The following is a 12,041-nucleotide window of genomic DNA, read 5'->3' as shown; positions in this document are numbered from 1 at the left end:
AAAATATTTTCATCAATTATTTAACATCTTGAAAGCAGACATTTACTTGGGTAAAACACGACGAAAGAAATGATGCAATATTTTGCACAATTTGCTGTCAGTTTACAGGTAAAGCAGAAAAGTTGGGAGCCTTTTTTCGTTGGAACATGTCTGTTCTATATGTATACAAATATATTTAACTTTTGAATTATTATTTTAAATATGTGACACTTGTGAAAAGTGGCGTCTGCGCCTAATGTCCAATATAAATAGTGTGCCCGGTGCATAACTCCAAGATAAAATAGTATAATAGTAGCATAGAGACCGCACTCAGCGACTGAATCAAGTACAAAAACTGAATTAAAGTACTGAATAATTCCAACAGGCCATGACCAACACAAGACAAACGTTTCGGGCTTAGCCCATCATCAGTGTCGCAACGTTTGTCATGGCCTGTTGGAATTATTCGGTACTTTAATAGTCTCTGAATAGGGCTGGGTATCGATTCAGATGTTCCAGATCGATTCAGTTTCGCAAGCTATCAGATCGATTCGATTTCGATTCTCAGTTCAATTTACAATTCCGATTCTCTGATCGATTTTTATACTCGATTCTTGATTCAACTCAATGAATTTAGATATAATACAAATACTATTTTTCTAAAAAAGAACAGTGAACATACTTGAACAAGTGGTTAATTAATAAAAATAAATGAATAGACACTGACATTTTTTTTTTTGGGCCAGTGAAAATTTTGGCAGGGCAAGTGAAAACCTGAACCACTGGCCCGACTGGGCCAGTATAAAAATTTTTTTGCGTTGAGCCCTGACGGGTATGAATTATTTTTTGATATACGCACACCTGACCTGTCAAATGTCTTGAAATAGCCAGCAGAGCAATGTCTTAGCAATGTCTGTGGTAACCGTGGTATAAGCAGAATAATTGACACCGGTCCTTTGAATTATAAAAAAATTGTGCACACCCAAGGTGTAACTCCGCTTTGCGTTGTGCCGCATTATACCACCTTAGGTGTGCATTATTTAAGAATAATTCAACACCCGTACATAATCGTATGTTTTTGTATGAATTACCTTACACGAATTCATAAAAATTTGCCAACTTGTAAAATACGCACAATTTCTCTTCGTACTGGACGTGGCAATAAGCTTTTTGTTAATTGGCTTGAGCAACAATGCGTCAGGCAAATTTCACGCTCGAGTTAAAGCCGCAACGTTTACACGTTCATGGCAATCGCACCATCCAAATTGTGTCATTTATGTTGGCACGAATACGAATCTGTTCACGTGTTTTTCATTTCCCTTGTATGTAATTTACTCACACAAATAATTAATCTGCTTTTGGTGTGCTGTGCACACACATTATTAGAATGAGAACAAAAGGATACAAGAACGTTCTATACTGTATCTGTTAGGGATGCTCCGATCGATCAGCAATAGATCCGTACTCATTAAATTTGCAGATCTCATGAAGCGATCTTTCTGTTTACTTTTATCATCATAGGGCACCTGAATGCAGCCGCAATTGGAGACCATTTTTACGCAGTTTAAGCATTTTTACCACCCCGTTGCTCATGTGCTACCTGCAGATTTGAATTTATTTTTCTGCCTTTACAGAGATATGTGTATTTTCTATGAGGAAGCGCTCCGGTCCGAACAGCGCGATGCGTCTTCACTTCCCCGTTAAACAGGTATACAACACACATCTATTGCGGACTTTGACCTTCATGGCATGCCAAAAGTTTATAATTTGCATGCATTTTTAAGGTTAAAGAGTTTAAACTTTCAATTTCCTTACAGCTGCACTTGTCCACGTACACCTACGCACACAGACAGCCTGTCATAAGTGCACATGAACAGAGCGATCGCTCTCATGTCTTAAAGCTACAGTAACCTAATTCATCTTTAAAAAAAAATCACTCTCTGCTCTTGATTGAAGAACTGTTGTACTTTATACGAATGTGTGTATATTTAATTCACACAGTAAAGACTGTAAAGTGTTTTATTTTCATTACTTTTAACAGACACAAGCCTTTTTATAGAAGGAATATTTATTGTGCTTATTTATTTGATTCTCTATTAAAACAATAATAAATGAGGCTACCTAATTACTGCAAGTAATATAAACAAAGGCAACATCTGTGCTATTACTTTATCCAGAAAAAATGTTAACAGTTTCAGTCATCAAAGAGCCTGTATATCATCTTGAAGAATCAGTATCGGGCATTGGTATCGGCCGATTATGAGACAACAAATCGGTAATCGGTATCAGCTGCAAAATCCTGATCGGAGTATCCCTAGTATCAGTCTACCTCTTGTCGTCCTCCTATTCTGAATATCATTTAGATTTAAAGGCACAAACCTTTAAATGCACTCCTTTAGCTCAAATGATATAGCATTACAGTAGCAAAGCAAAAGATCCTTTGTTTGATTCCCAGGAAACACACTAGAGCTTGAATGCATTGTATGTTAATCTTCCAAATGCATAAATATAAATGTTACAAATAAACATAATCAATAAACAAACATTAGATAAATGTTATAAATTCTACATTCAGGCACTTATTTCAGAACCCCAGCTTGTAAACATGACTTGGTTTCCCAGCATACTGATAAAACCCCATACAACCCAACTCTTGAAAAATTGCACATGGCTGGCCAATCACATTCCATCTTTTATTCCACCACCCCAACAAGTACATTTCACCGGTCAGACGGTTTGGCCAGCTGCGCCTGAGCAGCCAATAAGCCTGATGTCACTGTCGCTTACATCAGCGCGGTCTCTGTGGAATAGACATTGACCAGGCTCCTTGAAATATAGGGTGAGAAGCCAAGGTGACAGTGTGGTCACATGAACCGATTCACTGTAGAAGCAGTCGCAGTTATGTCCCTAAGCATTACAGCACCACGGTGAGTTGATTTGCAGCATACTAGCTACTTAAAGTGAGCAATACGTCCTGGTTGATGAGCTGTTTCAACACAGCCGCTCAATCTGTAAGTAAATCAAGGAGGAAAATAGGTTTTATCACAAGTTCAAGGGGTGATTCTTGTCTTTTGTGCAGCAAGTGTATCGGAGAGATAAAAGTGCTTATTTCTATCCTCCTTAGCACTTAAAATATGAAATATTCTTGCTGGGAATGCTTATGCGTTTATGCTATGCCCTGAATGACATGAAAACATTTAGCAGGCGAGATCGCTAATGGTACATGAAGTGGGGCTCGATACAAAGGTGATGAGTTTGAATAGCTCAAATAATAAGAGGTGATTGTGCACAAGAACATCCAAGGTCCCCAGAATATTTCTTGTGATATTGATCGGGGTGCTGGGCAGATGTGTGTGTTTCTGATGGCTGGCCTTACTACACACACAATGAGATTTTGAGTGCTGTGCGCAGGCTTATAAAGGGAAGAAGAAATGAAAGAGGTTGAGAGAGAGAAACTGAGAAAGAGGCTAAAAGAGAAATGATAAAGGAGTGGGGGAAGGAGATTTTTTGGAATGGTAGCACATTCAATTAAATGCTGGCCAGCCTGTGGACAGAGTAACATCAATCTAAGATGGGGTGGGAGATCTCCAAGACAAACACATTTATTAAAGAGATCATTCACCCAAAAATGTATAAAATAATTTTAAACCTTTGTCTTTCTTTCTGAAATGGTATGCAAAAATACCAAAGTTTACTAGCTCATATTTACACAATAAAAGCAAAATAAGCATACTCATTATTTTCAATTGGTCTGTGTGAAAAAATAAGTATTGTTATTTGCTTAAAATAATTCCTAGATCTCAAATCTTGTTGGTTTCAGAAACATTAAAATGTCATGCATCAAGAGATGCTGATCCAGGTCAACATCCTTTAATGCAAAAAAACAACAACAACACCACACTGGCAAATAGCATTTTGTCATCACAAACCTTCGTTGGATTTTCTGAATGCAACATATAAAATGTACCATATTACATATTAGTGCTATTCTTAGAGGCTGTTTACACTTGGCATTAACATGCGTTTTCGTCGATCGGATCACAAGTGGACGACGTTAATGCCAGGTGTAAACGGTGTTCAAAACTTTTGAGCTCGTCCACTTTCGACCACTTTCAACCACATCCAGAGGTAGTCGAAACCACTTTCGATCGGATCGCTTTGGAGTTTTGGAACGCATATGTGGTTGAATGTGTTCGAACAGCCACACGCGACCGCCTTCTCTCCGCCCATTTATCTAATCTGAGGTATTAAATACAAGTTTTACGTCTTTTTCTGACTTCTGGCGTGAACATACGGTGAACAGCGCTATTTTTAGCCTTTCATTGGTAAAACTAAAGCGGAGGATCTCCATAGTTTCGTTTAGAAAGCGTGAAAGTTGCGCGATCCTATTTCATCAATTGAGCTGAAAATTCAGAGAAAGCTCTTACATACCCACGTAAAAAACTCTGTGCAGCATGTATACTTGCTAAACAAGCAGCGGACTCCAACATAATATTAGTTTGCGTCCATATAAACTCATCATTACTCCCGCTCGCATTTGAATGACAGCAGAGAGACTCGCCCACCATCTCACAGACCACCCCCTCATAGTATTCAGGACAGAAGCAATCGAAAGTGGACAAAAGAGACAGATTTAAATACCAGGTGTAAACGTAATGTGTCTCTCTCGTCCACTTGTGATCCGATCGATGAAAACACATCTTAATACCAAGTGTAAACAGCCCCTTAGATAAATGTACTAAAAAACAAGACAAAAAACTGAGTAAGAATTAGTGTTGGGCGATATGAAACCGTCCTATCATCAGCCTGTGAGATCGCAGATACACGATAGTATCAGGGGGCGGAGCAATAGTTTACTCATTTATTTATTTGTTAATTTTTTTAAGTTATCAGTCCTTTCAGAAAAACAAATGTTTTTGTGATTGTTGCGGGCAAAAATCCTTGATCTTGCGGCACGTTGCGATAAATATGCAAACTTTGGCTGATTATGCGTTGAATCATGCGATCGCATAATCACATTTTTCTGGAGGGACTGAGTTATATTTTTTGGCCATTTTGTCTTTATTTTGACCGTGATTGAGAAATGGACAGAAAAGTAAAGGGAGGAGAGAGGGGATCCACAAGCCAGAATCAAACTTGGGTCGCAGAAAGTGCGAAAGCACCACATGTCGGAGTGCTGCCCACTACACCATCGACATTTGTTCATTTTTTACTCATTTCTGACAAGTCACTTGATTGGAAGCCGATTTACTCTAAGGGCAACCCTGTCATAACCGCAACCTTCTCAAAACTGCCATTATTCCCAGGGCGTCACTTGGGAGCGGGAACAACACACTCGCTGGTTTTAAACGCCTGCGCGCCTAACAACCATGCCACATGCGTTCAGGTCCAAGACGCGCACATTACAAGTCCAGGTGCGTTAGAGAAGAAATTCACACATGTTACAAGCAAACCCTCTCATGCGAAGAAAAGCACGCAAATGCGCATGTTAATGTGAAACTATGATGATAATAATAATAACCATCAGCAGCTATCGTCATGAAAGCCCACTATTGGCCATATGTGTGACTATTGTTGATACATGAAGTATCTTCTATCGGCACAACCCTAGTAAGAATAAAAAAAATTGCAGTGTTGCGTCATTGGCAATAAACTTGGAATAACGGCATACCCGGAGGGTTTCCACATTTAAATTTAAGCCATGCTTTTGTTGTATGAAAAGAAAAACGTGAACATTCTGCATCTCTATTGTGTTTTACACAAGATTAAAAATTAAACAGGTTTGGAATGACATCAGGGTGAATAAACAACAAAACTGAATTTTCAATTTCGGTTAAACTGTTTCTGTAAGGCAGAGACATAAAGTATGAATCGGTATTTTAAAATGCATTCACAAATAAAACACAAAAGCCTCGGCTTCAATAGCAAGGTTGCTTCATACGCATGCCGCAAAATGAATATATTGTCTATAAAGAGGAGCATTCGTGACATGCCTTTTTCACAAAACTAGATGTTAAAAGTTAATCTAGGGACATATAAAAGCAGTAATTTTGAAGTAAGTTATAAAATCGATCCTTTTTCTTAACTGCGGCACTAAAACGGTGCCGAATCTCTATTACCTTTTGCTAGCGTAAAATTAGCTTGTTTCTTTCAGAGTGCATCTAAAGCACTGACAGAAAAGACAAAAGGAGAGCAGTCGACCATCTAGAGACGATCAATCTGTTATGAGTAGCTAGCGTCGGGCAATGGCCTCTTTCAAAAGGTAAACAGACTGAATAATTTCTCTGCCAATTACCAAGACAGTGAAGAGAGAGCGTAGATGAGAGTGAACATTGACAAATGCAACCCGCCGCTCAATTTTCCCAGCAAATCACCCCCCGTACCTGACACTAAGACAATAAGAAACCCTAATGGGTATTTATGCTGGCCTTGGAAGGGCCCTGCCATTTATTTCAGGGGCCCTTTGCTGGTCAGAATTGATTCTCTAAAGCCCATTGAAATTAGGCCGTTTGCCGCTTCATGTGGCGTACTCCATTTTTCCTTTCCTGTCAAAGCAGCCAGGGAGAAACAAATGGGATAGGGGAGAAGTGAATTAAAGATTAAAGAGGAAGAGGTATTACCAAACATTGACAATGCTTTTGGCTCCAACCACCGTGCGCTGCTGGTAAATGAAGCAGGGCAGATAAACTATGCACTTTTGCAACTCATTTACCGTCAAAAAACCACAAAGGAGATATCTCTCTAATATTTCTTACCGGCTGCAATCAGATTCAATGGACAGCAACCGGAGATGTTTCCAAGATTTTTCTCCTGAGAAAATCTCATGTCTCCTCTATAGCTTGTGTGCAGTTGACAGTCAGACAGTGTAGTATGAACAATTATTTTGTCTATAAGTCTGATGTATTTTACTGCATTTTAATTTACATTATATTGCATTTATGCATTTATGCGTTTGGCATTTACTTACAGTGCATTCAAAGTATAGTAGGAATGCACTGAATGCTCAGCAACCAAAAATATTCAGCCAAAAATACCAAAAAAGCTAGCCTGGTTAGCCAGACCTACATCAAGATGTAAGGTCTGGCAACTCGTCACACAGATGGCTCAATCCGAGGGGCAGGATAAAAGGTTGTCCCTCAAAATGCCTCTGCACGCAATAGGATAGCGCTACGACCAATCAGAGCAACGAAGAAGGTTAAACTTTTACCGTAACCAGTCGGCAAAACTCCAAACACATCTTCCTTGCCTAAAAAGGACTTCAGTTCTTAAATCTTTTCTCAAAGAAAAACATAACTCTTAAGGCCCGGGTATACTTTTTTTCCGCGTAGCTTTCAAAGTATACTCAACGCGGTTGAAGTGCGGATGACCGAATTTTGCACATGCGCAGTACAAATGTGTCGTCGTACTCTTCCTGGCCGTCAGAGGGCAGTACAGAGTCGCTTTCTTGTACAGGACATGCATCAAACCAGGATAGAAGACGACTGGCGACCGCATTGCAAACAACAAACAGTATATAGCAAAAGCAAACAAAGAACGTAGAATAATGGAAGAAGAAATGCTTTTATGCCTCCTTTCTTCTTCAACGTGCTTATTTGAATCGGTCGTCTGCACTCTACCTCGACTATGGGACTGTACTGTGTGTATTGCCACCTACTGGACCCTCCTAATCGAACTCACGCATGCGCTGTTGTACGCGGACTCGCTGCGGACTGTCCGCGCGGTCCCAAATTTTGGGCTGCACGCAGACGGGGCCGAGTATACTTTCGGCTTTAGTCCTCCATAGCTGTGGCCAAACCCGTCGCAACTCTGTTGTCATTATGTTAAGCCCGCCACGCATACGCTATAAACGATGTAATTGGCCTGAAACAATTTTGGTTTGTCTATGGAGAGTGCCTAGACTAAACCCTGGCTGCAAATATATTTTGCGGCCGCTAGGGTGCGTCTAGATTTCTAGGCTACAAAAAAGCTGCATTTAAAAAATGTATCTCATGCTACACTGGCTGCTATTTGATCGTGTCACCAAAACACTATTGTTCAGGAAAATGTATTCAAAATTTATATTTAGATTTTTCACTTATTTGGGTAAACACCAAAAAAATTGTAGTTTTGCTACTCTTAGCTAAATAGTTTGGGTTCCTCCCTAAAGTATAAGGTACAGTTTTGTCAGTATGTGTGTGCCTTGGAATCGAACCCATGACCTTTGTTTTGCTAGTAGGGGTGTGATGAGACACTTAAGGGTAATTTATAGTCATGCGTAGGTTCTACACCATAAGTTATGCGTATATGCTGTGCGTAGCCAGATGTGCACCTCGGCAAAATGTAACAATGCGCCTGTTTTACATGAACCGCAAGTCCTGTGATTGGTTCGCTAGAACCTCTCCCGTCAGGTAAAAAAAATCTGCGTCACTTTTTTTATAGGCATTTCTGTTTGCGATCGTAGGAACAAAGATAGGCCAAGTTGAGGAGTGATTTAACTCAAACTGCAACAAAAGTCGCTGTCTATTTACCTCCATAACTGCTGGTCTTCTCAAATCATAAACAACGGCTGTGGCCAAAAACTTCGAAGGCATGAAGACAGATCAGAGAAAAGCTTTCGGACACACTTCAAGGGCAACGTGTTTGAAATATAAACAGAGAGAGCCTTTGTGATAACTTATCACATATTTGAAAACTACAATATTCACTTGATAAAAATGCAATTAAAATGTGTAAAAAGTGAAAATATAAATTTAAATTTATTATAAATTTGTGCTCCATACTCTTTCTTGGCCGCCATTTTATTTTCGAACTCAACCAGGCTCGACCAATAACATTCCCCATGCGCGCACACGCATATTTGTGGAACCAGAACCAAGGAGTCAGGAAGTAAACCTAACATTGGATTCGGACATGCCTTGATGTCTTCCTGCATTGGAACACGAAATTTGATTTACGAGAACGAGACAAGATTTTTACACTTTTTAAGAATTCCTCAATGATAAAATATATAATGGGAAACTGAAATCACCTCATTTTGAAATTTTTAAACTAATTTAGGACTGTCTCTAAAAAATATTTTAGCAATTTATAGTGATTTAATTTGATATTTTTTTGGTAATAAAAATAAACCTTAGGGAGCAATAACCTAAAAATTGCATAGAATAATGATGATGCAATAATAACTGGATCAAATAAAATATCAAAAACAAGTAAACACAGTATTTTATTAAACAAAACATCAATATATCTGTAATAAAAACCAGCATTATGTAATATAACAAATGCGTGCAGAGGCCTCCAGCAGACTTGCGATTGTTGTTTTTAAATAACTTCAGGTTAAGACAATTTTTAATTCTGGCCAAACAATGTTTAAATCCATTTAAATCTTTAATATTTGTCAAATTGAAATGATATCACTGTAAAAGGTTTTGCCACAAACTCAACTTTATGCTGATCTCACAAGAAATCTTATGACATTGACACTGCTCTACCAGTTGAGCTACTGGAAAACTAATCATTGACATGTTATTAATTTCCATAAAGGTACAGTAAAGTACAAGAAGTTCCTGCCATATTGACCTGATCAATCCGAAAGCACTCAGAACTTGGAACATCTTTGAACTAAAAATGATGGGGTGCAATAAAAAGAGCAAACTCTTAACAACAAAATACTTCTAAGATGCTAGCAACATTCAAATCGTCCCAAAACAACCGTCTGGTGCACTTAAGCTAATGCTAATTACCAACCCAGCAGAAGTTAAGTTCATTGGAGATTAGCGGTGTGAAATATCCAGAATTCCAGCTCCTCCGACTGTATCCGACCAGTCACAGCACATTGACCAGAAACCGCGGCATATATCTGCTGTGCTTCTGTTGTCCATCTACTGTCTCTTACTTCTTGTCTTCTGGGACAACAGCTGCCGAAGCAGATGACAGAATTTAACGCATCATTATAGTCCCATGCTGAAAAGATCCCCAAGGAAGAAACTGTGGGAGACTCGCAGAGAAAGAGTAAATGCAAAGAGATAAAAAGTATGCTTTGATAAAGACGGAACAACTGGGAAGAAGTTCATTGGAGCTGCTCACTATGGCATCATGGGTAATGGAGAGGAGCTGGGACAGAGGCCCTCAACCTGCCTGATGAGGTGCAGATTAAAAAAGATGGAAGGAGAGAGAGAAAATGAAAAAGGGAACTCCCAGCGGAGAGTTCATTATCATCCAGATGTCACCATACCACCTGCTACCCCCAATGCTGAGAGAAAGAAGGAGAGGGAGAAAAGTGAGATAATGGATTCATATTTAAACAGTATGAACACATTCCACTACATTGCTTTCTGGTAATATTCGCCTAATATGAACACCGTATCAGTTAATGACAGGAATATAAAGGCCCATTTGAAGGTTTATGTGCTTATTACAGATAGAAGCCAGCTGGTTGAGAACTGAAATGTCTTGAGCAATAAAGATAAACGTCCAGTCCATTACAACACCAGTTGATTGAAGTGTTATGACAACGAAACCCTCGATTACAGTATGTTCACAATGATGTTGTGAAAATTAACGTTTTTCCTTTGCGTTTATGAAACATTTAACATACACATTATAACGCTGTCAAAAAGTGTTTTCACACAGATCCGCGAAGAAGACTAAAACACAACCACAGTCCTGTATGTAGCCATTGTTGTTTTGGTTATACTTGTGCATGACAATAGACTGAATTAAAGGGATAGTTGACCCAAAAACATTTAATTGTGTTATCAATTACTCACTTTTTTATGAACACAAAAGAAGATATTTTGATAAATGGTGGTTAGCACACAGCTGATTGTAACCATTGACTTCCATAGTAGGAAAACCAAAAATATTATTATTGAAGTGTTGTGATAAATGATGGTAAACAATCAGTTGACGGTAGCCATTGAATTCCATCGTATTTGTTTTTCCTACTATGGAAGTCAATGGTTACAATCAGCTGTGTGCTTATCATCATTTATCAAAATATCTTCTTTTGTGTTCATCAGAAAAAAATAAATGTGGACGAGAAAATGATGACAGTATTTTCATTTTTGTGTGAACTATTCCTTTAACACATGCGCATGATGTCACCATTATCACAGGTTAACGTTTGCATTTTCAGGACCCCCCAACAGGAAAACTTTTTTATGTGTCCTTTTTGCGGACCGCATAAAAACTGGTACTGTCACAGTACTTTTCAGTGTTCGTTTTATAATATTTAAATGAACTTAACTAAGCCATCTTATTATTTTATTTATCCACAATAAATACAAAAATGTAAGTACTGCAATAAACACAATTTACTTTTGTATTCCCTGACCTAACACAAGCCCCCTAATGTTAGTGGTGTGACCCCAGTGGCATGTGACCGTGTTAATCAGAGTCTACACACTCCAGTTGACAGACTGAAAACTAATACAGACCGTCTGTCGGCACACTGCCTTTAATAGTGGGCAACAAGAGAGACTCTAGGGAGAGTTTCACCCATGCTTTTATAGGTATGCTGGTTATACTAGAAAAGCAGTAGAGAGACACAAGTTTGCTTAGTTCACATGACCTCAAAGACCCACTGCAGCAGAGATGCATTCAGATGCACAATAAAATAAAATAAATCCTAAATATCTTATATGCACACTCACCTAAAGGATTATTAGGAACACCATGCTAATACTGTGTTTGACCCCCTTTCGCCTTCAGAACTGCCTTAATTCTACGGTGCTGAAAGCATTCTTTAGAAATGTTGGCCCATATTGATAGGATAGCGTCTTTCAGTTAATGGAGATTTGTGGGATGCTCCAGTTCCACCACATTCTAAAGATGCTCTATTGGGTTGAGATCTGGTGACTGTGGGGGCCATTTTAGTACAGTGAACTCATTGTCATGTTCAAGAAACCAATTTGAAATGATTCAAGCTTTGTGACATGGTGCATTATCCTGCTGGAAGTAGCCATCAGAGGATGGGCACATGGTGGTCATAAAGGGATGGACATGGTCAGAAACAATGCTCAGGTAGGCTGTGGCATTTAAACAATGCCCAATTGGCACTGAGGGGCCTAAAGTGTGCCAAG

At 38.9% G+C, this 12,041-nt stretch overlaps 1 protein-coding gene across 3 annotated transcripts in view; it reads right to left on the bottom strand.

Annotated features, from left to right (window-relative positions):
- Positions 1 to 12,041, bottom strand: part of pard3aa (par-3 family cell polarity regulator alpha, a) — a 556,247-nt gene that overhangs the window by 397,716 nt on the left and 146,490 nt on the right. The window lies entirely within an intron of this gene.

The sequence above is a fragment of the Paramisgurnus dabryanus genome, chromosome 22 (genome assembly GCF_030506205.2).
Source record: "Paramisgurnus dabryanus chromosome 22, PD_genome_1.1, whole genome shotgun sequence".
NCBI classification, from domain to species: domain Eukaryota; kingdom Metazoa; phylum Chordata; class Actinopteri; order Cypriniformes; family Cobitidae; genus Paramisgurnus; species Paramisgurnus dabryanus.
This window is presented reverse-complemented; position numbering and strand designations above follow the sequence as displayed.